Source organism: Oncorhynchus kisutch, linkage group LG13, assembly GCF_002021735.2.
Source record: "Oncorhynchus kisutch isolate 150728-3 linkage group LG13, Okis_V2, whole genome shotgun sequence".
NCBI classification, from domain to species: Eukaryota; Metazoa; Chordata; class Actinopteri; order Salmoniformes; family Salmonidae; genus Oncorhynchus; species Oncorhynchus kisutch.
Window position 1 is genome coordinate 60505538 of NC_034186.2, and position 23566 is coordinate 60529103.

General features: G+C 41.8%; 1 protein-coding gene across 13 annotated transcripts in view; it reads right to left on the minus strand.

The window, feature by feature from the left end:
• The window catches only part of LOC109902031 (myocyte-specific enhancer factor 2D homolog), a 72171-nt gene extending 49756 nt beyond the window's left edge, over positions 1-22415 (minus strand). For 5 of the 13 annotated variants that reach the window (XM_031786778.1, XM_031786785.1, XM_031786780.1 and 2 more), the window contains exon 1: positions 22209-22414. The gene's annotated coding sequence lies outside the window, so the exon portion shown is untranslated. Of the gene's footprint in view, positions 1-22208 lie in introns of all 13 variants that reach the window. The other 8 variants (XM_031786782.1, XM_031786786.1, XM_031786776.1 and 5 more) reach the window with 5 other exon arrangements.
• Positions 22416-23566: the final 1151 nt, after the last annotated feature.

Here is a 23566-nt window from a genome sequence, read left to right on the forward strand (position 1 = left end):
CTGTTCAGCCTGAGGGAGCAGAGCCATTGGCTAAAAGGTGGTGCAACACAGTAGGAGCCACAGCGTTGCACAGAATTGCCACCACCTTATTCATCCTGTTGCATGTGTCATAGCCTACAGTGCCATAGGCACAGGGGTCACGACTGAGTCATGACGTATAGCACAAATGACAATTGCATGCCCCAGCAGCAGGGCATATGGGCAGAGATGTGTGTTGGAGAGGTTTTGTGCATGTGTGTATGTCCTTCTGTCAATGCATACAGTGGGGCAAAAAAGTATTTAGTCAGCCACCAATTGTGCAAGTTCTCCCACTTAAAAAGATGAGAGGCCTGTAACTATGAAAGACAAAATGAGGCAAAAATCCCAGAACCACACGGGGGAACCTAGTGAATGACCTGCAGAGAGCTGGGACCAAAGTAACAAAGCCTACCATCAGTAACACACTACCCCGCCAGGGACTCAAATCCTGCAGTGCCAGACGTGTCCCCCTGCTTAAGCCAGTACATGTCCGGGCCCGTCTGAAGTTTGCTAGAGAGCATTTGGATGATCCAGAAGAAGATTGGGAGAATGTCATATGGTCAGATGAAACCAAAATATAACTTTCTGGTAAAAACTCAACTCGTCGTGTTTGGAGGACAAAGAATGCTGAGTTGCATCCAAAGAACACCATACCTACTGTGAAGCATGGGGGTGGAAACATCATGCTTTGGGGCTGTTTTTCTGCAAAGGGACCAGGACGACTGATCCGTGTAAAGGAAAGAATGAATGGGGCCATGTATCGTGAGATTTTGAGTGAAAACCTCCTTCCATCAGCAAGGGCATTGAAGATGAAATGTGGCTGGGTCTTTCAGCATGACAATGATCCCAAACACACCGCCCGGGCGAACGAAGGAGTGGCTTCGTAAGAAGCATTTCAAGGTCCTAGAGAGGCCTAGCCAGTCTCCAGATCTCAATCCCATAGAAAATCTTTGGAGGGAGTTGAAAGTCTGTGTTGCCCAGCAACAGCCCCAAAACATCACTGCTCTAGAGGAGATCTGCATGGAGGAATGGGCCAAAATACCAGCAACAGGTGTGTGAAAACCTTGTGAAGACTTACAGAAAACGTTTGACCTCTGTCATTGCCAACAAAGGGTATATAACAAAGTATTGAGATAAACTTTGTTATTGACCAAATACTTATTTTCCACCATAATTTGCAAATAAATAAATAAAAAATCCTACAATGTGATTTTCTGGATTTTTTTCTCTCATTTTGTCTGTCATAGTTGAAGTGTACCTATGATGAAAATTACAGGCCTCTCTGAGAGAACTTGCACAATTGGTGGCTGACTAAATACCTTTTTGCCCCACTGTATATACATGTATGTATGACTGTGTGTCAGCCTGTCAGTGTAGTCGGCTATACATGTGTCAACCTATCAATTGTGTATGCATATATACACACAGACACACACACTCTTTGTAAGTTGGATCAGAGCACCCTGGGTCACAGAGATAACAGTCAGTGGTGGGGGCTGCTGGAGTCAGGCCAGAGCACTGCTGAGAAATCCATCACCTTTCCCACTCAGCACCAGAGCCTGCCAGGACTGACCACAGTCTGCTCATAACAAACACAGCTACTCTATAGTTAGGAAACTGTTACTTACATCCAAAACAGGAGAAAACTAACCTTTAAAATTAAGTTACCTCTCATTGGCAGCTACCTAAGAGTGGGTTTTGTTTTGTTTTATGTAAACAGATCTGTTTATTGAGAGCAGTTACAAGCTTTGCTGTGTATATGCTTACGTTGCCTTGTTGGCAGACATCACCAATATCAGGAGAGTCACCTACAGCTCAGGTTTCTTTGAGAGCAGGCAAAATCTCCCTCTCTGGCTGCATGGGGCTACGGCCTCTGTGGAGGCTATCAACAAGACAGAGCTCTCTCAGTTTGTGGTCCAGGCAAATCAATACTTATATTCAGTATCACCATGGTCACCCGAGCGAGGGTAAAGGTAGAATCCCTTCTGACTGTATAAACGATAAAATACTAGATGATGGTTGACAGTCTGGCTGCGCCATACAAATGAAATTGCTACTCAGAATTTAATAGAATTCAATCAAACCAGAGTGCCACCACGGTTTTGCGTATAATCATTGCAATCCACACCTGAGGCATGGAGGCCACCTGAACAGAGAGACAGGAGTCTGATTAGTTTACCATTCATTGGGGCAGACATATCCGCAAACACAGGCAGTAACTGGGCTACTGATCTCTCTCTCATCCTGCCCAGTGGGACTCTATGCTTTCACCCCAACCTTGGGCTGTAGTCCCAGCACCAGCTGTGGGATATTTACAGCCTGTTGCCTCATGTTCCGGCACAGCCATTCCGCAAGGCAGGTCCACTTCCACTCTGCCTGTTGACTGACCTCTTGTTTGTTAGACGGGTGTGCATTGTGGCTTATTACCGAAGTATTCAGTGTGAAGGTGAATCTGTGTGAGTGATATGGTGGAGAAATGGTTGGTGGTGAGTTTGGATTATTTTTAGGAGAGGAAGGAAGGATGGGGGCTGGACCTGGGTCTGCGATTTGGCTTGTGCCTGTGTCCATGCTGCCAAATCTGGCAGGGGAATATGACCCCCCCCCCCCTTCTCTTCATCAATCATAGGGTGGGTTTTTGGTGAGGGGTTAGCTGCAGTGCAAGAGCAGCACTTCAGAAGGGGATGGGAAATTGGAGGAGGTTGGACAGGTATGGGATGGGCGGTAAAGAGATCTGCGCTCCTCGGCTCGTGAATCATGCCCCCGCTGCCAGTCATGTCAATACTGCAGTCTACCCCAACAACAAACACACATGATACCCAAAGACACAACCTCAAAGCACCTGTCACGGAACTACCGCCACCACACATACAACGAATCACAAACTCCTACACAAACAAGTCTGCCTTCTGCGACATTCTCACTTAACTGTGCACAAAAACACACATTCATATGCACAAAGAGGGCCACAAGACTGGTGTAGTCAGGTTTGTTGTTGACAGAGGCTTGTCTCTGTCACCACGTTATTAGTGTGGCGATGTGGTTTGACCTGTCAGGTGACATCACAGACGCACGCACAAACAGGACCACACCCACTCACCCAGCCCTGGGAGTTGGAAACTGCTCCCATTCGCCTGGAACACTCCTGGGCCATGCCAGAACAAAATAAACACAGGTGCCTGGGTAGAGTAAAGTATCTCTTGCTGCTTTCCACAGGTTCTTCCACCAGTATGTCTCTAATGAGAATAATCAACCCATCATCTTTCTCTTTATTCTCAGCCTTTCGGTTGGTGAAACCTAAAGGATGCCCCTCCCCCCCAACACTTCCCTTTCACCTCGCATCAGATGAGGGCCAACCAGCGCTGAAGGTCTGTGAGAGAAAAACACCCTCCAGACAAAACACTGACGACATCAATGTGACATTAGGGAAGAGGGTGTGTGTGCGCAGGTCTGTGTGTGCAAACGTTGGTTGTCGTCACCAGTCGAACATGTTCTGTCAATGAGGCCTCGGAACAGAGCTAGACAGACAAGATCAAGATAGTTGACTGGCACTTAAGTACAGTCATCTATCACTAAATAGTATCACGTTTGTTTATTTTTAAGACTACAAGTGAGTGGGTGTTGGAATGTCTTGGTTCAGCCTTATGTTGAATTTGAAACAATTTTCCTGCTTTTTAAAGTCATTAGGAATAAAAGCTAACGTACATATAAACATGACAATGAGTCTGTAAATACTCAACAGCGCACCAAACCTTGTGATGTTGTTTTCAGGAGATTACCCGTCTTTAGCACAACTCTACGTACAGAAGGACCTTGCAATGTGTTTACCAAACATGTGGTTATTTTTTGGTTAGACAACCAAGGTTCTTCGACTAACCTCATTTGAAGAGTTCAACCTACTTACACTGTATCATGCATGTCTCCTATGCACCTGCAGTGACTCTCACAAGATTTCTCATCATTCTGTTATTCTTCGTAGGAACATTTGAGGCTGCATGATCATTAGCAGGGCCTTTTGCTCAGAAGTATCTTATCAGTGACTTTATTAAGCGTGCTACATGAATATAATTAAATGAAGTAAAATTGACATGTCTTGGAAAAACTCAACTCATTTTCGGTTAGCGTCTCAAACCACTATTGAAAACAGACTTGCAGTGAGCAGCCAATTGCAATGGAAACGTGGAAAATTGGAGTTAACTAACCACACTTCACAGATCAGTAGCTTGAAAGAGTTATTCTTCTCACAGTTATGCGAGTCACAAAAGAACAGACAAAAATAAAACGATAATGTAAGGCCATATTTCATAATATATAAGCACAATGCTAACATTTAAATGTAATAAATTAAAGCATACCCTTAGGCTATTACTGTATGTAGACAGATGAAAACTGGCTACCTAAAATCTACCAAATAAACCAAAATGTCACTTAGGCCTACTGAGTCACATGAGCTGCTGTGGAAGAAGTGGGGAATTCACAAGGCTTTACCAAACCACCAGTATGGAAACTGTTAATAGTGTTGGCCCCACTGTGTGGTTGACAGTGAAGCACAGGCCACACAGTAAGTCACCTCACAGTCTGACATCTGCCTCGTAAATTCCTCAGGATGTGCACTAGCCTCCTATACTGATTACTAAACCACAAAAGCAAAACATAAAACACAGTACCCCGAATGTGTGGCTGTTCTGTGAAAGAATATGCTGAAAGCACAGTCTTACAGTAATATTATTCCACCAAGACAACTTTTTTTTTCATTAGAACTTAAGCCAGAAGAGAGGTCTCAGACTGTGCTCAGGAGGGACAATTTTCTGTTTAAATTCATTAGGCATTTAGCTGGAGCAACATTTGAGTTAATGCAACAAATCTTATATGAAAATGCAATGCCGGTATTGGTTGCCCTTACCCTTAGCTGATCCGTAGACCGCAGTCAAAAATCAGAGGAGCAAGTTTAAAAAGATTCTTTAAAATAGGCAGGAAACATCAGCAAGCACTCTGAATTGAATCCAAAAGACTCTGTTACAGTGGCACGCAGAGCATTCTAAGTCAACGTTCAGGCATATTCCCAGTGAGAGGGGTCCAAACAAAGTGTGGTGCGTCCCGTCTTGCGCATGACTGGTAGAAATGACAACTGCAGCAGAGACTTCACACTGGAGACCCCCTCCCCATACTCACCTTCCCTCTGGACAACAACCCCCCCCCCCATCTCCTGGACAACAACAGACCCCCCCGTCATACTCTCCCCAGGTCACCCTTTGCCCTAATATGCAGTCAGGCTCTGTAGTTTGCCAGATCCTCTATACCCCCCCCCCTATTCCCTGACCTGTACACATGTGTACATTCTCCCTTCAAATTCACAAGCTGCTTTAAGTGCAGTGGCAGCTGCCCCTACACACCTTTTGTTCCAACAGCCCCTCTCCCCCTACCCCCTGTCACCTCCTCACACATGCTCAGCTGTTGAAAGGTTGGGCACACCGGACTAGTGCTGATCTATGCAGACCCAAATCTGTAGATGTTCTGAAATAGTCTTTTGACCTACCCATCGTTTTTTTTTATTTTTTACACATGTTGGTTGTAGTCACATAGTTTGCCTCAAATTGCTAGTGTGTCATACAAGAAGGCAAAACGTTCAAGGATACGACTGAAGGCTCTGACTTGACTAGGTATAATCTCACAATCAGGTCCACTTAAAAACTGGAGAAATCCACATGAGAGTTGAGAAGTGATGCCATATGTACAAGTTGTCATTTGTGTCCGTTTCCAAGAATGACTCTGCTTCCCAAGGAGTAAATCTCAGGCTGTGCCCTTTCATGACCTTTGAATCTCAGAGGGGGTCGAGAGGGTGTGGGAAATGTGAGGCCAGGAGTCTGTTGAACAGTTGTGTCATTGAGTTTCCACAAAACACAGCAAATATCTTTATGGGTAAAGGCACGTCTATGTCCAGAAACCAACTGGATAACAAAGGGTTGAAATTCCGAGGAGCAATCTCGTCTTGAAGCAATAACTTATATGGATACATCTGAGGGAGCGAAAAGAAATGGCTCCCTTTGAGTATCGGAGAGGAAATCTGCACATGGATGGGAAAAATGCACAACAGCCCTAAACACAACAAGACACTTTGAGGACACAATTACTTCAACAACAAAACACCAGTGATTGGTAATGGCCTTATCTCGCTGCTCCTCTCCAGGTTTTTTCCTTCCTCCCCCTTATCATCTATGTGCTAGCAAGGCAGCCTGGGGCTCTCCATGTTGAACACATTGTGTTGGCCAACAGCCTAATAAGGGGATCCATGTGACTGCCTCCTCTCTTCCGGTGACTAATGTGAACGCTGCCCAGGACTGTGTGGTGCTGCTGGCCCACGTGTGGTGGTAGAGTACGGGCATCAAGAAGGGAGAGGGATGGTGATGGTAGAGCTGCATTATGGAGAGTATTAAAGAACGAAGGCATTTATTTTTTTTCCCTGAAAAAAAGTCACAATACCACATGGATCATTGAATTATCATGCTGGACTGTAGTGATGGGGGGAAAATAGACAGTTACATATCGGGATATTCTTTTTGCCGATATATTGTATTGTTTTGACAATATCGCAATATTATTTTTTGTGCTAGTTGGCTGTACCTGTACCAAAACTCCAGTATTTTTCCTTTTTTCAAAACTCTCGCTTGTCCCGCTGCAGAAGACATATGGTGAGCAATATGTTTGGAACGTCGAATCTCAGTAAAGTCATAGTATCAAATAGCAATACATATAGAATCACCATACATATCGTATTGGCACCTAAGTATCATGATGATATCATATTGTAAGGTCCCTTGCGATACCCAACCATACTGGAAGGGATATTTTGTTTTAGAAAAGGACATGTAAATAAACCTCCATAGAGCTCTTATACCTCTCTGTGCTGGACAGCTGCTTACCCTAGGAGTCCAGATTCACTTCGTTCAGGGTCCACCCAGGCAGAGAATGTGGATACTACTTACACTAGTGTTGACAGTATACCACAAATTCAGTACTTTTGAGATACAAAAAAATATATAATTGTTTGGTTCTAGAATTGTTGTTTTGTACTTCTGTCAAAATGTGTTTCACGTGATAGACAGACTTGATCCTTTCAAATCAGCACACTGAGCGCAGCCCCTTTAATAAAGCAGGTTCTTTGCGCTATGGCTTTATAGCACACAGTAAAGCACCTGCTCCACATACTCATTCATTGCTAGAGCTGTCTGGGCTGCATAGCTCCCCACTCGTGCTGCACAGAAGTTAACACACTTGAATAATGCAACACAGCATGTAGAAAATGTTGAAACTGTTCATTACTGTTCACAAAACAATGTCCATACAGGCTAGAATCCTTCTAGCTTAGGCTACAGCTGAATTCACTACCCTAGTACTTTGTTTGTGATAACCATAATGCAAAATATGCTGATTTCAAAGCTGATTGCAACCCCCAAAAATATTAATTTACTTTGTCTCCCTCGCCACCAAAAACCTCATTCACTTCTTCGTCTCCCTTGCCTCCCGTCTGGTTTACACTAGATTCCATAGCCACAAAGTCAGATTCCACAGCCACATTCTGTCTCAGCAAATGACCTCATTCACACTTTTGTAAAAAAGAGATCTTCATCTTCTTTATTCTACCGATTAGTACAATAAAGTAATGTTCTCCTAGCAGTTGCCAATAAAATAAGTGTGTAGCCCCATGAAATCAACTAAAACAAGTTCAATAACTCAATGCATGCACACACTTGTTGAATAATATGCATTCACCTGTACTGTGAAGACCCACGCTTGATTGATCTTGATCTTTACCCTGTTTTACCATGTTGTTTTGTAGTTAGATTGTTCTTACCAAAGTCAAATTGATTGTATCATTGACTGCATTAACGCATACTTTAACAAACATCTGCAAATATATTGCTGAACTCAAAAGATGCCCAACGATTGAACAGAGCAGGAGCCGAGTTTCTGTCTGAATCAAGTGCCATTCTGTGACTTAGCTAATATGCATACCTTTTTTTGCTATGGTACCGTTTTGGAATTTAGTATCGTGATGGTACCGAGTATTGTGATACTAACCCTGGTATCAAAGTCAAAATTCGGGTATCTTGACAACACTAACTTACAAAGTACAGTTTTAAAATAAAATAACGGAATGGAAATTGAACCATGAAAGGTGCGTCTTTAGAAGGAACTCTCTACTCTAACAGCATAATAGGAAATTCAAGGATGCTTTATTCAATACAAGCCCATTTGGTACTCTTTTTAAATGACTAATAGATTTGTGAACAAACATGATATGCTTTCAAGTGTTTGACATTGAATACCCTAATTATGCAAATATGCTTCCTTCTCAGGGACTACGTAAAAAAACTAAATGACAAAGAAACTGCAGTACAGCATTTTAATTTTTGTAACAATTGATATTACAATTGTGTCAACCATAACAACAATAACTTTTCAGTAAGATGTGAAAACAATGTTCTCTAATGCATTATTATAGGAGAATAATCTTCAGGGTAAAAGTAGTAAACCCTGAAACTCTGACCTGAGGTCTGATGTGAGACTTGACAGACATTCCTTCAGGGTTTGACCATTCAGCACAATTTTCAGTCCTAGGTGGCAACAGCTGCCACTAAGATATTTGGGGATTCTCAAAAAGAAGATGCCAACACATCCGACCCACTTTACCCTAATCAGCCTTACAACATCATTAACATTTAGCAACTAATATGATCTCATGAATATCAACAGTGCTTGGAGAGACAACCAAAGGACTTGACCCAAATTCTCTGAACAAGACTACTGTCCAACAACAACAACATGGATTTCTGTTAGTGTCCCTCCCTGAGAGCCTTGAAGGCCTTCTCCTAATCAGGGGAAATTTGGTATCTCCCAGCCCTGGGAGCTGTCACAGCTAAAGGGTAGAGGTCAAGAGGAGTGAGACGAGTCCTAACAGACGCGGCAACCTGTTCCCTTCAGCCACGCCTTGCTCAGCTGCCACCACAAAGGTCCCCTGCCTTCACACAGAGGCAGCCGCCAGAAACGACACTCGGAGACTACCACACAGCAGAATGACCAACCTAGGAGGCGCCAGACATTTAGTCTAGGCTGAGACAGAATGAGACATAACGTTTATACTCAAAGGTTTATCAACAGGATGTTGTTTTGATTGTGAACAGATTAGGACATTTCAATAAAACCAATGCCTGTGGTCTCATTATTTTGTAAAGACAAATAATGGAATCAATGTAAGTTGTAGAATCATGATATCGGCATAAATTGAGCATTTGTTAAAATCCAACTTGATGTTGAATATCTGTATGAAATCTACTACAGCCTTGAGATTAAACATGATCACTGGATAAAAAAACTGACGAAAACAAGAAAGGCTCCCGAGTCCACATTTGAATCTATGGTGATGGGTATTAGGCTTGTGCGGTATACCTTATACTGGGGTATTTGGAAATAGCCACACATGGTTCTTCAATATCGTTGAAAAACAATTTCTTTTAAGTTTTTCAATAGATTTTAATATTTGTAGCAATTTTTTTTGTAAATACCTGCAGTCAACTTGTGCAATGCTTTAGGAGATAAAGCAGGTCGCGTTCTTCATTTTACCTTTCACATTATTTTATTTTATGAAGCTTACCTTAGGTCCCCAGAACAGTTGAGCCAGTTATGTGTTTGTAAGTAGCACAACTGGAGAAAGCGGGAGCAGGTGAGTCCAGCTGTGTATTGATAGGGGTCGTGTTTTATATTGAAAGTCAGTGTTTTTTTTAAACTTTAATAGAGTGATCAGGGATGTGCATCTATAGTTTTCCTCCACAGAAAATATATTAGTGCAACACATTCAGCAGAAAATAGCTTCATTTTCATCAGATGACAACAGAAGTGCAAAGCTATTTGGCTGGCAGCCACACAAGTAAATGAGCTTACAATGAAAAAGCTAATGTATTTTTGCCAAAACAATGCATGGCCATCATATTTGTAATGTTTAGGCCTATCATATAAAGAATGTAGTCAATACATTTCCTAATGTTTTGCTTAAAGATAATCTTGCATTTTACTAGAGAAAAATTGGTTGGCTACACATCAGTCAGGGCGCTGTCTGCTGATAAAATGCCCATCTGTGAATTGTCATCCAAGTTAAGAAGTGCAACTGAAGCACAAATTGTGTCTGATGGCTAGCAGAAATTACAACAAGAAACATTTTAGATCAACATTTACAAAATGCAGCATGATATTTATACGTTATATTTTTTTCCTGCGTGGAAAATGCAGAATTATGCTTTAACACGACCTTTAATTTTAACTTGTTATGTAAGTAAGTGGCTGAATTAATAAGGTGACCAGGCATCATATTAATTGTATATTTCTGCCGTGTTTGAGAAGTCAAAGCCCTTTGGATAAGTTATTAGTACATCTGCCATCTTAATTAAATAAGAATTTATTCTTAATTGACTTAGTTAAATAAATCAAATAAAACAATCTTGATTTCCTTGCGTTTTTTTATCCTCTCCATTCGTGACCTGTCTGCTCCTGCCCCCTCTTCTCTGAGCAGAGCAGGCAGGCCCGTTGCCCTAGCGACTCCAGACAGACACAGTGTGTAGACATGCTGCTTGAGAGACAGTACTGTTCTTCCTTCAGACAAGCATGCATCAAAACATTATTCATTTGCACAATGTCTCTTCTTCACATTCGCTTGTAAAATGTCCAAATTCACCAAAAAGGACATTCGGTAGCTCCTACACATATACATATATATGCATAACTTTATGAGCTGTTTTGCCTGTCTTTGCAATTTGTTTATTTTAATTTTCACTCGTTAGCTAATTTAGCTAGCAGCCTTCATGGAAAATCGCCATTACTTGTGCTTATTTTGTTAGCATTCTGGTAGACGCCCAATGGGCTTTTTCGTGTTTTTTGGTGCCCTCTTGTGCACTAAGCCTGTAACACCGTAAATCTCGGGATGAGAGTAGGACGGTATGACGATACCGCCCAACCTGAATGGCTATTTCTAGCCATTACAGTCAAAGGGAATGTATTGTCCTATAAGATTCAAGATAGGATTTAACAAAAGAGGCAACCTGTGCTTTTTCTTTAAACCTTTTTCATATTGGGTCCAGAAGTCTGTCCTTCAGAGCATCATGGACTGGTGTGCACAAGAGCTGTGCTAGATGATTACTTGGGCATTTAAGATGGAGGCAGCTGACCCTAACAGCTGACCCTATGGGAAAATAAGACTGGGGGGGGGGTATATGAGCTACTCGGCATAGCACGGCGTGACATGGCCCAACTGGCATTGCACACAATGCAGACGTGGCGCTGTGTTGTGCACAGACACCCAGGCGACGAGACGTTTGATGTACACAGTGGTGTGGAGAGGCCTCCACAAAATCTCCTCCCTTCCTTATCCACCATCTAACACACACACATATCTCAGAAACAGCTGACGTTTTAACAGGCTTACAACAGCTGACAGGCTACAGGTGGGTCAGAGGGGACCCTTTATAACCCCCTTCCTCTCCTTAGTCCCCAGCTCCATAAATCCTCTGAGCCGCACACACAGACAGACAGACAGACAGACAGACAGACAGACAGACAGACAGACAGACAGACAGACAGACAGACAGACAGACAGACAGACAGACAGAAACCACCCGTCCAACTCAGTTGACCTCTCCATCTCCAACCCACCTATTCTCTGTCCCTTTAAAAAAGAGCTTTATGACCTGACAGCATGTGTTGGAGAGGCTTGGTTTGACCACGCGGCTCAGTGTGTGGGCACTGTGTACAGTATGTGAGAGCGTCAACACATGCTACTCTGGTGTCGACTAGAACTATGGCACAAGCAAACCAGCTAAGCTCCTTTGCTGCTTCCCTTACGGATGTCCTCAGTGTTACTACAGTTTTAATCCGGAATCATTTCTCAATGTTCTTATGTAATCTGTAGACATTATGTTACATGATTCCCTATTTTGTGTTACATTTTTGCTTTCAATTATTAAAAATAATACAATCATTAAAAAAGTATACAAGTCAGATGTTCTTAACCTTCTCATGAGTATACTAGACTGACACACACAATGAAAATGAATTGCAGCAAGATGTTTTACAGGTAGTGGTAGAAGGTCAAAGCAGCTGAAGGGGCCTCGGGCTGCAGTTAAACTACCAGTGGTTGCAGCGCTCACAGAGTCTCAAGGGTGACAGACTGAGTGAAAGACTCGTCATAGTTGAATTGTGAGGGAATGCTGTCTTCATATTTAGGACAAGTAGACAGTTTGTAAAAGGCTAAAGCTCTAGAAGAGAGGGGATTTGAAAGCACATCACTTCTTTGGATTGGATGGGAATACCAACCATGGGGTAAAAAAAACAAAAAATATTAGGATTTGGGTATTCTTGCTGTGTGTGCAAAATAGAGCAGAACACTTTTCCTCACTCTTGTCACTTACCTTCTCACCCTCCAATCTCTCCATCCATCTATTCTTGCTGAATCTCTTACATTTTCTCCCACTTATTTTCTTCCTCTCCATGCTTCTCTCTATTTCTTTCTGAAGGATATTAGTCTGTTGGCTTTTAGCTGTAATATGATAACCATTTCAATTATATAAACAATTGCCAGACTCCTCCAGAGGAAGGAGTGGTTAAGATGCACTTGGAGTGTCGAGGCCAAAGCGCACATGGAAGCTGACTTGTAAACACATAGCGTGAGTGTTAGATAGTGTGTGTGTGTGTCTCAGTGGATAGAGGTCTCTGTGTGTGCACATATGACTGTGTGGGATGAAGAGCATAAGAGGCCTGGGAGAGAGAGAGAGGTGAGGACGAGTCAGTCAGCAAACACGCTGAAATGAAATGTTATCTAATACATGGAGAGGAACAGTGAGGCTGTCGGTTAGAAATTGTGACAAAAATACACTATCTAGAATGTCACTGCATTTTCCCCATGGCAAACTAACTGACCACCTGCATTGCTATATAGCCCACTCTGGTATTGGCATGAACGTCTAAGCCAACAGCTCACAGACACAGTGTGGGTATAGCCCACATGATGAGATTATTATGGACAAAAGAGCAAGATTATTTTATTTGTCAAACGGCAGCCAAACATTGATCACCATGTCATCAGAATAAGAACCTGGATATGTATTGGAAAGGTGCATCAAGCTCATCACTGTGCACTTTCACCATCCTGTGAAGTTCATCATAATTTATTTCATCTGTAGACTAATAAACTGCATGCTTTCCCAAGTCGTAGTCGGAGGACCTCACAGACTTGCCACCGCCATTTCAAGCATATTTAATTTTACAGACACAAACTGATCCTACCTTGTCTAGCATATTTTGTTTGGTCTACATTTGGAAATTTGATAAACAAATTAGCTGTTTCCATCAGGCATGTCATGACATTTTTTATCCAACATGTACTTTACTTGCATAAAAAGGTTGGATATAAACCTAATTATAGACTGTATTTCAGTGGTCCAAAGGCTGTATGACATGCAGTAGTCTGCCATTTCAACACTTGTTCCATGGTAACATCAGATTGCCCTTCCCAGTTGTTGTCCACACTACTCAGATTGCTGCTGGGGATCAGTACCAGACCAGCACCCATGCACGCACACACACGCACACAATGGAAAGTGTGTCACTTTGGAAGGGTGGAGAGGGGATTTTTTACTCTCTCCCTCTCCCTGACTCACTGGAACCATTCCCAACTCTGGGTAATGGCTGCTTCACAAGAGAAGAGGAAAAAGCCAGCCATCTTCCCTCCCAACGTAACCTAACACACCCTGCATGGAGCGCACGGCTAACTCAATGAGCCCTGTGCAGATGGCCCCACTACTGTACCACATCTGTACAACCATAAAACTATATCACGCCGCAGTGAGGAAAGGGTGATATACATTCAACTGAGGGCACAACTTACAGCATTTGCCGTAAGTCAGTGACATAACAAGTGTAAGACACAGGTTTGGGGGGAACAAGATGGGAGGGGAGTTTGGAAAGGATGAAGAGCAAGTAATGGCAGGACTTGAGATCAAGGGGAAAGAGGGAGAGAAGAAGAAGGAGAGAGGAGTGTGAGAGGCGGAGGTGTAGTGTTTCAGCTCGGGCGCTTGCCGTTTCAGCTGTGCCGAAGTGATGGCCAGCCCCTGCTCTCGCACCACGGTAACCCCGTCAGCACAGCGGCATAGCTGGTGCTTGGTCTCACTCGCTCTTTTTCTCTTTCAGTCTCAAAGTTTGGATTATTATATTTCTCTACAGCTGTGGAAGTCTCTTCATTTCTACTTTTGTCTCTCTCCTGGAGGCTTTTGAACTCTCGTAACAATGACAGACCTTCCCACTGTACTTGAAGTTTTCACATTGTCCAATGGATTCAGCTGCATTTTCCAAAGAACACGGGTTGGTTTTCCCAAAGGCCTCATCCAATACTCTGTTTAAATACAGTTCACTGGCGGTTGCTGAGCCTGATCCAACGTCCTCTCCCCTTACATTAAATCTAACATTACCTGAACACACTGGTTCAGGTTAGTTATGAACCATTTGTGCTCGACTCAGTAGACTTTCTAAATACTGTTCTCATTACCTTGTTTCTTTGAGATCTTTTATGTAGAAAATGACAGAAAAAAGGCTTGCCTGATTTGAACTGAATGAACACAAATGTAATTAAATTGACATCACAGTCAAGGTCACGCTGGCCCCTGTGTGGTGTAGTGTAACACTTTGTGTTTCGAATCCCTGCTCATCCCTGCTCATCCCAGACTCATTTGTTAATGATAATTTTGCATATGTGTTGCATTTAGCCTAAATGTGTTGTGATGTCTTGATCCCACCAAAGACCCCCAAAAAGCCCATTCGGTTGGCATTATGCAAGATTACCCTTTCTATTCACAAAGAGTATATTAAGGAGGGAAATTCGACTTCATCTGGATAAAGCCTCTGGCAAAACTACTGAGTGGTAGAGAAGAAGACAGAAAACAAAAGGATATGGACACCGTCATGGAACGGAATGAGAGAGTTTTAATATACTCCTACAGATTCCATAATCCCAGATAAAAATACATGTTACGTGCATTCACCATTTTGATTTATTCATCTGTTTCTACCTACTAGCCAAAAGGAGGTCAACCCAGATTTCAATGTTTTTCTCCAAAGCTGTATATTTAAAGCAGTCTTTAGAGGCGGATTGGATAAATGTAGTGTTCTGAGCAGAGTATTTTTAGAGAAAAGCAACAAATGGATGTAAGGATTTACCATAGATTTTTTTTCTCTTCAGCTATATTTTTACAAAACATTGATCACTGATAGCTATAACCTGATGCATGATTGACATACATATATAAACATGGTGAGCAAACCAATCACAAGACAATGGTATCTGATGATAAACCAACTTTTGAAGAACTGTTAAGATGGGTTTCAGTGAATTTAGCTGCCCTTACAAGAACCACGGAAGATCTCTTCATCTTTCGGAGTCCATCTAATCAATGCGAGATGTTAACATGCTTACTAATGCTGTTACAACAACAAGGATCAAGAGTGACCATTTAGAGCTGTGAAAGGAAATGTTATTTTAGTTATAGTAGACTAATGGCTCCAGTGAGAATTGAGTAATGCTACAGTATATTAAATTAATAGGGAATCATTGGTATGATTTTATGACCGGTAGTACAATGGAACGCTAATCGCTATACCATTCACGGCTTTAAGTCTATGGTTGAATTCTAACAAGCAGAGATGTGGAACCTAACTTCCCCTTCAAGAGGCGAGCAGCTGCTATTTTTGTTGTAAGCTGACACCGGTGGTCACACAAAATCAACCACCTCGTTTCAGGGACCTCGTTTTTCCAGAGTGACACCAGTCAGTTCTCATAGTTTTTTAGTTCAGAGAACGGATGTAACAGATTCAAATGCTCATGAGATTAGTCTTTGGTGTGTTGGAGCTGTTTGAAACATTGCATCCTTGTACCCAATTAACTGGTGCGAAGTTCTACATGCTCAGGTCGAAGGTGTTTGAACCTCCGCTAGAGAGCAAACAGCCGTTTCAAGTCAAATAAAATATTTCTAAATAATATGAGAGGATTTCAGCTGTTTCTCACTGCTAGTCAGGTTATTTCATAACATTCAATCACCTCTGCTTATTCAAAATGACCAAGAAAAGGTGGTTGGGAATCAAATCTGAAGGGCAGTAAAATATGCAAAATGGGAGCTTCAAATAGACTACCTACAATCTTGTTGAGAATATGTCAATCCTCTCTACTTTGCCTTTAGATTGGGGGTATGCCAAGAATCATGCTTTGGTAATTAGAATAAGACGCTACTCCATCAGACCTCAACTGTACCAGGCCGTTACCACTCACAATACGAGAATTTTGACTTCGATACCGATACCAGTTTTAGAATCACGATACTCTATACCAAAATGATACGTAAAAAAAAGGCATATTAGCCAAAGTAACAGAATGGCACTTGCTCCATACCTTTTCAATATCATTACATTTAACTTTTTTATTTTTACTTTGTTTGTTTAACCACATAATAGTAAACATTTATTTTCAATGGTAAATCTCTAGTCTATTGCTAAATTGTGTAAATGAAGATGTAGCCTAGGCCTATTCACAATACAGGTGAATCATATTCAATGAGTGTGTGTATGCATTGAATTATTGAGCTTGTTTTGGCTGATTTCGTGGGGATACAGAATAAATATGTTCACCTTCAATTTGGAACTTATAATCACTGATCTGGCATTCAAGTCTGCCTATGAAAATGCCCTTTTTGTTAGATTTAACTAGAACCACACATAACGCACATTCACTAATAATGGCTAACTTCTTGTAGCAGGCATTATAGAAAATTAACTTTAGGTCTCATAAACAATCTCTCAAGCACAAGCCCAGGTGCTAGTGAGTTAGTGATGGGAGTGGAGACAAATCGATACAGTTACATATCGGGATATTATTTGACAATATATCGTATCGACAATTTAGCTATATTATTTTGCGCTAGTTGGCTGTACCTGCACCAAAACTACAGTATTTTCCCTTCATAGCTCGTTCTCTATCTAAATGTTAAATAGAAAGCCAATTTGTTTCCAGCACTTTTATTTATAACTGGTCAAAACAATATGTTTGGAACATCAAAATCGCAATAAAATCACAGTATTAAATTGCAATAAATATAAAATTGTGAGTCGCAATACATATCGTATCGCCACCTAAGTATTGTGATAAAATCGTAAGGTCCGTGGCAATTCCCAGCCCTATCTATAGTGAGGAGACATCTAATCTTTATATTTCATGTTTAGCGAACTTGAATCTATTTGCTAGCTAACAAGGTAGAACAGTTGAATTGTTACGAACACACCCTTCTGTCCGTCTCCAACCATTTTGGACAGCATGCTAGCCCCTCCACTTTGTTCAGAAGTTGAAATCAAGTGACCTACCTTATTTCTCAGAATGAGAACAAGTTGCCAACTCCTTATATAAATTGGGCTTTTTATGGTTATTGCACATTTATAAACAGACTAGACGGCTAGCATAAGTCTTTAGCTAAAATGCTACTAGCGAAAATCAGCTTTTTGCATTATGGTTTGCATATTAACACAAACAAGGTACTAGGTAAGTGAATTGATGTTAGCTCCAACTGTAAGCTAGCAAGGAAAGTTAGCCTACAAAACTGGAGGATGCCGGTATCATCTTCTTGCATTGTAAAGTGCTCTAGACTATAATGGACATTGTTTTGCAACCAGTAATGAACCGTTTCAACATTTCTACATGACGTGTTGCATTATTCTAGTGTGTTAACTTCTGTGCAGCACGAGTGGTGATGCAGCCCAGACTACCAGTTAGAACAGTGGTTCCTCAGGACAGGCTAAAGTTAGCAATGAGTAAGTGGAGCATGCATGGTGCTCTCGTGCTATAAGGGGACATCGGCTGCGCTGATAGACTTCATCCTCTCTCAATCAGTAGATGACGTGAAACACGTTTGACAGAAGAAACGAAAGTAACAAAAATTCTAGTACCGAACCGTTTTTCATGTTCTATTACCACTGATCGGTAGAGAATCTCATTATCACTGTCGACCTGTTCCACTCCATGGTCCAAATCACTCATCCCTAAGCGGGCACTTCACATCTCCACTTCTCCAACAGTATCCCCTCCACTGGCCCCCTTTTCTTCAGGGACCCTAGGGCCTAGTCGACCTCCCTGCCCTCTGGACTGGAGCCCTCTCTCCTCTGTGCCTCTCTGCACATTACCTTAATTGATGTTTAACCCCTGAATCAGCTGCTGATGGCTCAATTATTATTTCAGTTTTTATTTAAAAACTTTATATAACTAGGCAAGCCAGTGAAGAACAAATTCTTATTTACAATTACGGCCTACTGGGAAACAGTGGGCTAACTGCCTTGTTCAGGGTCAGAACGACAGATTTGTACCTAGCTCGGTGATTTCTATCCAGCAACCTTTCGGTTACTGGGCCATCGCTCTACATGAGGTCAGCAATTAAGAGCTTTCTGGAGGAGAGATTAGTCCTGGGTTAGTAAAGAGTTTTCTGCCCTATAGCTAAGGAGAAGCAGAGCTCACTGGGCTTTAATCCTTGGAGGGACGGTTGGGAGACAAAGGTTGCCAAGACACATTACACCTCTATAGATATTTTCTCTGTGCAGACGTCATCTGGCTGCAATTTCAGGATGAAGCATTGAGGGGAGGCCATTTTGAAATGACATGGAAAGAAAGGGGATGGAGAGGCGAATCTTGCCAGTATACTTCTCACTTTAAGCACCTTTGGCTTGTGGCTCCATTAAGCGAAGAGAGAGGGTGACATGTCTTTCCCTTACAGTAAAGGTAAAGTGAGGCCCTGTGATGATTGAATCACAGCCATAATGGCAGAAGGCAGGACCCTGTTGTGCAGCGGAGTTCTTCCTGCTCTAAACACTCAGCGTGGGAAAAGCAGTGGGCAAAGCTGCTTTGGAATAAAAGACCACAAAAAAAGAGGCCATGATATAAACACAGCGAGAGCACACACTCGTATTTTATACATATTTTATATGTGATATAACTCAAATGCTCTCATTCTTTCCAAAGCTGTTGGTTTGTTACAGGTGGAACAATTGGGTTCTTCGGCATGACAATAAGCAGAGGCTATACTTATCTGACCTATACTTATCTGACCTGACTGAAGTGAAGATAAGACATCTTCCTTCGCAATAGAGCAAGATAACATGAGGTCAGCTGTAAGCCAGTGCATGGGAGGTCAGACAGACATTTAACTTGAACTGTCCAGGCATTATTTTAGCCTAGGGTTAGGCTGTGATTAAATCACATCAATATTTGTGTCAGGCAAGGGGTGGCCAGTACACCATTGATTGCCCCAGAGATTAGTGCTTAATTGAAATTACCCTGTAATTGAAGGAGAGAAGGCCTTGACCAATAGAATGTTCTGGGCAGCAGGCATCTTTAGGATTTAGGGCTATGCTGATCACTCACTCTTTAGTCTAATCCATAGATTGCTAGACCCCCACTTCTATCCCTTCTCAAGTATCCTTACTCTCAAAGTCATTCCCTCCCTATAGATGCTCACACCAAAACAAATATTTTACATTCACATTCACACACGTACCACACATAAAAATACAGTAATTGTATGGGCCACATGTGAGATGTCTGAAGAGCACTATAGCTGACCATCTGTGTTTGCAGTCAAGCAGGTCGCTGCAGCATGAGAGGATGATTGTTATTCCTTGGAGACTGAGTTAACAAGAGGAATCTTATTTTTTTGACTGGAGCCACCATGTGGCATGGCTATACTGAGGGCGCCATAAAAACATTATGTTTTCACTTCTGTAATTACAGAGTTATTACATAGGTATAAGACCAACTTAATGTAAAGTGTTACCCATTTGCCTTTAATATAGCTTAAGTTACATTTTGAGTTGCCCATTATTAAATAGGTGAGAAGGAGGAGTGGCAGGTAGCCTAGTGGTTAGAGCGTTGGGCCAATAACTGAAAGGTTGCTAGATTGAATCCCCGAGCTGACAAGGTAAAAATGTCATTCTGTCCCTGAACAAGGCAGTTTGCCCTCTGTTCCTAGGCCATCAATGTAAATAAAGATTTGTTCTTAACTGACATGCCTAGTTAAATAAAAGCTTAAATAAATAAACAATTGTAAGAGACTTGTCTGGCAGAGGCTAGTAGGATGTCGTCACGCTTCTCAGGCACAAAAAAGGCTTTTACTTTGCTGAGCCTTAAAGTTATTTGTCGTTTTTAGGCTCAGCAAAGTAAAAGTCTACTTACACTCAATCTGCCAATGTAGGCTGTGTGTGTGTGTGTGTGTGTGTGTGTGTGTGTGTGTGTGTGTGTGTGTGTGTGTGTGTGTGTGTGTGTGTGTGTGTGTGTGTGTGTGTGTGTGTGTGTGAGATTGTGTCTGTGGAGAAATAAAAGGGGTGCAATTCATCCAATTGCAATGCCTAAACACTTTAAACTATTTCATGACATCCTACTGTGTTCTGTGGCACATGCGGGACTGATGGCGGGAGCCTCTAATGATGTCAAAATTGAGGCCAGCACAGGAGACTCATGAGGGCCAGTGTCTTCCAGAGAGACGAGAATAGATAAGGTAGGGGGAGCTGTGAGGGGGAGGGGTGTAAAGCTCCCATTAGCTCTGACATCTTGACAATGTCAGAGACAGCAGAGTTATTTTGTATTGGTTGGAATACCCAGTCCATGGCACTGGTCCTGACCCAAACTGTCTCAACGATGAAAACAGATTAGCCTTTATCTTTTTATCAGGGTGAAAAGTGTAATTTGTTCCCTGTCTTACCTGTAAGTACTCCTTAGCGGGAAACACAGGGACATATCCTTACGGGGACAGCTCATTGTCCTGTAATCTCCTACTCGGTCTCTGACTGCTCTGAGGCTTGCCAGGGCTGGTGAGAACCTCTATCTGGACTGTGTCCCTAAGGACCCTGTCTCTGCCATGTGACACCCTGACTGGAATCACAACGTGCACTATACCTGCATGCATAGCTGAAACAATCATCAGTTTATGCCCCTCATTTACAGGGGAGGGGAAAGACATTAATACATTTAACCCCACAGGTGAGACACTAAACTGTCACATTTTAAGGTTTAAGCAGAGCATTACTTAAAATAACAAGACTTCCTATTTTACTGTAAAAACAACATGCAAGGGTAATGGATAAAAACTGACAGAATATAATTTCTCCCTCAAAGAATATTGGGAAAGAATTCCTATTACAACACACTAATTACACTGAAGATTTAGTCTACACACGCTATCTCCAACACGTTCACAGGCGAAATGGATTCCGGATTTTAGGAGTAATCAATAGTTTGTTGACACTTTTCCCTTGAGAAAACAGCAATTATACCACAGGCAACCATTTTTGCGCCGTCAAATTCTTATACAATCAGGTCAAAAGTGTTTAGGCAATGTTTACCATTTGATGAATGCAAAACATTAACGTTGGCTTACATGCGCATTCCGTTGACACCAAAGGTTCCTTAAATTATTTTTTTTCTGACACCTTGATGCTCTCTTTGCGCTATGCTATGCTGTGCTGTAACTCTCTTGCCGATGGAGAAAGAGACCATCGAATAGCGTGTCTGCCATGAAGGAACAACCAACAATAGCCTCTCAATAGGAATAAAGTATGCAGTAAACAATTCATACTACTCACTTAAGTGAAATCAATTCATAGTATTGAAGAGTAATCGTGTCAAAACATCGGTGACACTTTTCATAAATCGTTCTGACAGCTCTTGGTGAACAGTCACCACGGCTGTTGCGCTCATGAAGGAAGAGAATCCCTACATCCATACAATCACCAATTATTCGCGTTTATTAACTACGCTAGTGTCATACCTTTGAGGCGACATAAAGTAAGCCCTAGTTTGCAAGATGTACAAACCAGCAAGCAAACTCTCCATCATGTAGTCTACCCTTGGCACTCAAAATAAAGCACGAGACAGCGCGCGACCACCACAACGAATTATGGTTGCTTGGAGTTGCCCTCAGTTCAATGACATCAGAAAGTGGCCATTCGAAAGCAACATGTTGTTAAATGTAAGTTATTCAAAGTAAACAGATGCCTAATGTTACTGACCAAACACATTCACTAGCAGGTAGCTAACCTGGGTAACGTTAGCGAGCTTGTGAAGAGTGACTTACCCTGTAGAACTGTATCCACATCTGTCTGGTAAAACCGGAGATTAAAAAATATAAAATGTTGATTGAGGAATACAGATTATGTTAATAGGCTGTCTGTCGACGTCAGTATACATTTAGAAAATTCGTTCCTCTTGATGTACAAGGTAACTATTTAGTTCTGTCAAACGATACAATGTAGCTGCTGCTGCCCAATCTATCTTGATTGGCACTGCTTCATGATTGACACTAGCCGGACCAATAGGCAAGAGATATTCGTGTTGTTTAACCAATCACTGGAGAAGTCAGGGGATTTGACTCGTCAACGTGAAGTTAGTAGAAGGTGATCCGTGAAGTAGGAAGGACTAATGGTGAGATCATGTGTGAGTGTATCCCTCCGCCTCTTCTGTTTTACTGTAAGTGGGAACGTCTCTATTTGAATCATGATATCCATTGTCAATATTGTCTTACTTCTCGAATTTACGCACAGCGTTTGAAGTAATGCAGTGTGTCATTTCAATTGTGATGCCAGTGATTTCTTATGTGCCTTATAGCGTAATAGCAAAATAAATATTATCTTTCCTCTTGTACGGCTATTGAATGTGGCCAATCATCTGACCTTATACGTGTGCGTTTTCCCTCAATACATTTCTCTTGCATTTAGTCTTATTATTTGACTATATGCTGTTGGAAAAAAGTGCATCCATAAGCTCTATAAAGTAGCATATAGGTACAGCATAACCTACGGAAAGTAGCATACAAATCCTGTAAATGGGTATCACCTACTGAGGTAAAATTGGACACCTCGATTTCTGCAGACTTGAAGGGTACGGTACGCACTGAGCGAAACGCAGAGCAGCGTTTCAAAGAAGAACTACTTTATCTCATGGCTGCGGAAGAAAATGGTGTTTACAGTGAGGAAAGGGGTGATGCTGGGCTGCATAGAAATTAAAATGTACGGATGTAGTGTGAATCGCATGACACGCTTGCATGTTAATTTGCTCATAATCATCTGTAAAGTTTTAAGGCTACTTCACCAGTATAAACAGGTAATGTTATTTATTCCAGACTAATGAAAATATGCATACAGTATTCATATCTTATTTAGTTTCATATTACAGTCTATCGCACATAGCTTACGTCACCACTTCGTCAGTATTTAGCAAATGGTCGGGGCTGTCAAATGTAAAGTTACAGGACATGGTATCCTACGGTAGCCTACGTTTTATTAATGATGTCAGTATCAAAATTTTTTAAATAAATGTGTCCATTTATTATTAGACAGGCTGATGACAGATTTAAAAGCATTTCGCTACAACCGCAATAACATCTGCTAAACACGTGTATGTGACCCATACAATTTGATTTGACTTGATGACACA